This window comes from Schistocerca piceifrons, unplaced genomic scaffold, assembly GCF_021461385.2.
Source record: "Schistocerca piceifrons isolate TAMUIC-IGC-003096 unplaced genomic scaffold, iqSchPice1.1 HiC_scaffold_63, whole genome shotgun sequence".
Lineage (NCBI taxonomy): Eukaryota > Metazoa > Arthropoda > Insecta > Orthoptera > Acrididae > Schistocerca > Schistocerca piceifrons.
In genome coordinates this window covers 40,001-45,000 of record NW_025728872.1, presented here as the reverse complement: position 1 = coordinate 45,000, position 5,000 = coordinate 40,001, and the positions used below count along the sequence as shown (strand labels likewise).

Sequence of the window (5,000 nt, the reverse complement as noted above, 5' to 3'; positions counted from 1 at the left end):
GCACACTGCCACCTACAGGGATCCGACGGAACTACGCCACCCATGCCGGCAAAACAGTATCGCCATCTATGAAAATAGGGCGAAAGCACATGCAATACCGCCATCTATGCGCATCTGACAACACTACGTCCGCACCACAAAACATACCGCCATCTGTAGGTCTCCCGCAACATGACCTCCTGCAACGACGCCACCGCCATCTATGAGACGCCAAGCCGACTAAGACAGCGATGGCGCCACAGTGCCCGCCTTTCGACGCCACCCACAAAGCCTGCAGCCTCTGTCGACCATAGCACCCATTCTCCAGTGGCTCTGCCGCACGAAGCCGTGGACCGGCAATGACTCCACCCGCACCCGTTCGTGGACCACCCAACCGCCAAACGCGCACCTCCAGCGGATGAACGGCGGACGTTTCCCGCACTCGTAAAGTGCAATCCACCCCTATAACTTGCGTTTCATGAAGAGTTATTTCCAATATGCGACATTCCCGCTGTCCCTATACATGAGCCGCGACCTGTACCACTTACGAGCGAGAGACGCGATCGCGTTGCTCACTGTACGGCGTCCGATACCGAGCCATCAGCATGTCGGTCCCCATGCGCGTTGCACTCGCACTCGCACTCGCAAAAACGTGGGGCAAATATATTACGCGGAAGAGTTATAACAGACCGAGCCCCACTGCATGGGGGGAGTCTTTGTCACTAATGTACACAGATAGAACATTGTGGACTGGAACCAGATTACCCGTACACACGGCGCTGATTAGTAATCAATGCAGAGCCATCAAACTACAGAAAATATATACAACTGTCCGTATACATGCTGAAAGAGTCTGCCCACAATGGGAACCACACGTCAGCCAGACACTCTGATCACGCACCACTCTCTGCTTCTAACAGGCGCACATACAATATGTAAGCACCAGCATGGAACAACATCCAGTGCATCCTCTCCGCCACATTACACAATCCACACTATCACAACCAGACCAGGAGGTCCATGCGGAAAATAGAATATCCCACCCTTTCGACATCCACCATTGCGCAGATAAGGCACCAACACCCACACATGTCCTATACAACGGTGCACCCAACATCACAATAGTACCTCCTGTCACAGCGCACAAACAATGACATGAGTCAAAGACACAGGTCTGACACAAGCATAGAATTGGAGCGCCGCCTCTAATAAGCCAAAGGTGCATCCTGACGTGACAAATCTCATCATGTCACAAGCATTCACTTACTATAATCACTATCAACGAACCTGCCGCCCCGCCCCCCCCCCCCCCCCCACACCTTTCCTTACAACAACGTGTAACCTAACCTAACCCATGTTGTACCTTAACCTAACCCATGTTGTACCTTAACCTAACCCATGTTGTGCCTTAACCTAACCCATGTTGTGCCTTAACCTAACCCATGTTGTCCCCTAACCTAACCCAAGTTGTCCCCTAACCTAACCCATGTTGTCCCTTAACCTAACCCATGTTGTGCCTTAACCTAACCCATGTTGTGCCTTAACCTAACCCATGTTGTCCCCTAACCTAACCCATGTTGTCCCCTAACCTAACCCATGTTGTGCCTTAACCTAACCCATGTTGTCCCCTAACCTAACCCATGTTGTGCCTTAACCTAACCCATGTTGTCCCCTAACCTAACCCATGTTGTCCCCTAACCTAACCCATGTTGTCCCCTAACCTAACCCATGTTGTGCCTTAACCTAACCCATGTTGTGCCTTAACCTAACCCATGTTGTCCCCTAACCTAACCCAAGTTGTCCCCTAACCTAACCCATGTTGTCCCCTAACCTAACCCATGTTGTGCCTTAACCTAACCCATGTTGTGCCTTAACCTAACCCATGTTGTGCCTTAACCTAACCCATGTTGTCCCCTAACCTAACCCATGTTGTCCCCTAACCTAACCCATGTTGTGCCTTAACCTAACCCATGTTGTCCCCTAACCTAACCCATGTTGTGCCTTAACCTAACCCATGTTGTCCCCTAACCTAACCCATGTTGTCCCCTAACCTAACCCATGTTGTCCCCTAACCTAACCCATGTTGTGCCTTAACCTAACCCATGTTGTGCCTTAACCTAACCCATGTTGTCCCCTAACCTAACCCATGTTGTCCCCTAACCTAACCCATGTTGTCCCCTAACCTAACCCATGTTGTCCCCTAACCTAACCCATGTTGTCCCCTAACCTAACCCATGTTGTCCCCTAACCTAACCCATGTTGTCCCCTAACCTAACCCATGTTGTCCCCTAACCTAACCCATGTTGTCCCCTAACCTAACCCATGTTGTCCCCTAACCTAACCCATGTTGTGCCCTAACCTAACCCATGTTGTGCCCTAACCTAACCCATGTTGTGCCCTAACCTAACCCATGTTGTGCCTTAACCTAACCCATGTTGTCCCCTAACCTAACCCATGTTGTCCCCTAACCTAACCCATGTTGTCCCCTAACCTAACCCATGTTGTCCCCTAACCTAACCCATGTTGTGCCCTTAACCTAACCCATGTTGTCCCCTAACCTAACCCATGTTGTCCCCTAACCTAACCCATGTTGTCCCCTAACCTAACCCATGTTGTCCCCTAACCTAACCCATGTTGTCCCCTAACCTAACCCATGTTGTCCCCTAACCTAACCCATGTTGTCCCCTAACCTAACCCATGTTGTCCCCTAACCTAACCCATGTTGTGCCCTAACCTAACCCATGTTGTCCCCTAACCTAACCCATGTTGTGCCTTAACCTAACCCATGTTGTGCCTTAACCTAACCCATGTTGTCCCCTAACCTAACCCATGTTGTCCCCTAACCTAACCCATGTTGTGCCTTAACCTAACCCATGTTGTGCCGTAACCTAACCCATGTTGTGCCTTAACCTAACCCATGTTGTGCCTTAACCTAACCCATGTTGTGCCTTAACCTAACCCATGTTGTGCCTTAACCTAACCCATGTTGTGCCTTAACCTAACCCACGTTGTCCCCTAACGTAACCCACGTTGTCCCCTAACGTAACCCACGTTGTCCCCTAACGTAACCCACGTTGTCCCCTAACGTAAACCCACGTTGTCCCCTAACGTAACCCACGTTGTCCCCTAACGTAACCCACGTTGTCCCCTAACGTAACCCACGTTGTCGCCTATCGTAACCCACGTTGTCGCCTAAACCTGCTCTGTAATTGTTATACGACTCGTTCAATTAGTGTAGTGTTGCCCACCCGCAACCCTCGCAATATAGTTCGCTACTCGCACTGCCCGCTCCCCTGTGTATCGCTTCATGTTAAACACCTTGCAAGTCTTGCTGACTTTCCACATGCTCCTGCTGTACACTGTAATGTGGATGGCAGCAGGGCGTACATGCCGCCCCCCCCCCCCCCCCCACCTCTCCCCACGTCCCCACCTTGCCCCCTGCCTTCGCAAGGTGGTTGGTGACAAGTTTGCATGTTCAATGCCCTTCGCATGCGACGTACGCAGGCTACGTTGTGGTGCGGCCTGTGTCAACTGTCCGCTGATGTCGTACGCGTGAACCACAATCTGTACTGCACATTCGTCCTTATGTACTGAATGATACATCGTGGCACATGTGTGACCGTACAACGACTGCGCCCAAAAACGGCGGACCATACAGTGCAAATATTGTGCACGCAGCTACGTGTCGTCTCCCTATGAGAGCTGGATTGCAGTGTGGTACGCCATAGAGACGTGTGGGAGGAACGGACGCCGTGGATGGCGATCAGCATGAGCTGTCTGTTGATGTATTCGGACCTAGTCGTCTCTCCTCACACACCGTGATGGCATGGTGCAGCGCGTTCCATATCTGCGACATGCTACAGAAGCCGGTTGACAGTCGTTCGAGCAATGGACATCGCATACGTACGGGGGCCACCTTCCACGTATTGTCTAGGCGTGCACATTTTGTTGCGTGTATGTGGGCAGACGTAGTGTGGCGTGACACCTGACACAGGCATGCAATAATGGTTGAAGTTGCAAATGGCGATGGACGCCTACGTTTTCTGGTGAAGTTACGCAAATGAAGAAATGGTAACCCGTTGTGGTGCGGTTGTTCTCGCTAGGGGTGAATCGGTGATGGCGACGATAGGTTGAGGTACTAACCGGTTGTTCCAGCGATACCCACCATGCCGACGAAACTGAACGGCATCTGGGTGTGAAGCGATACGCGGCGGTGGCTGGGTGGGACCGTCCCCGGCCGGTGAGGGGGCGCCTCCCGGCGTGCTGGCCGCGCGGTGCGTGGGCGCACGCGCTACAGCCGGCTGGTGGGGGCGGCCAGTGGCAGGCGCGCCGGCCGACGGACGCGGCAGGCGTCGCAGCTGCGCGCCGGCGCACCCTGCGCGCGGCGCCGTGCGGCCAAAGTAGGTCCTCGCGGGCCCGGTGCGAAGCGCGGTGGACATCTGCAGTGTGCTGGTCCGATTGAGGACTGTGTGCGTTGAGGATGCGCCGCCGCCCGGCGCTCGGCGCCGCGACGCCGTCTGCTGCTCGGTCGCCCCAGCGGTTCTCGCTGGTGGTTTGTATCGCAGCTGTGCGGATGTGTTGGCGTGTGCGCTGTGCTGGGAGAGTTCGCTTCGGCACCCAAGTGGGGCTTTTGTCCTTCTGTGGCGCTGGCGTTGGAGCTGCCGGTCACCGTAGGTGGCGCGTGTTGTCTCCCGCCGGCAATGCCACGACAGCACGCTCCCGGGCCTCTGTCGGCAGCGGCAAGCTCAGTTGGGAGCACGGGTGGTCGCACCGAAAGCGTCTACTCGCCTAACTCCGGGCGATTGCGCCTCTCTCGAACCCGACCAAGTACTTGGGACGGCGCTGCGCGCCGCCGGGACCTGAGAGGGTTTCGAGGTGTATTGTGCAGGGGAGCTCAGCCTCCTCCTGTTTGCAGAATGATTGAGCGGACGCTTGCGTGTTCGCGCGGGCCCCCGGGACACACTCCCGGGCGGCCGGCTGCTCAGCTCTAGTTGACGCAGCTCCCTGGTTGATCCTGCCAG

General features: G+C 54.5%; 1 non-coding gene across 1 annotated transcript in view; it reads left to right on the top strand.

Annotated features, from left to right (window-relative positions):
* The first annotated feature begins 4,980 nt into the window (after positions 1–4,980).
* LOC124764178 overlaps positions 4,981–5,000 on the top strand; it is a 1,909-nt gene continuing 1,889 nt past the window's right edge. The window contains exon 1 of the ribosomal RNA XR_007012736.1: positions 4,981–5,000. This exon is cut by the window's right edge and continues 1,889 nt beyond it. This is a non-coding gene — a ribosomal RNA (small subunit ribosomal RNA).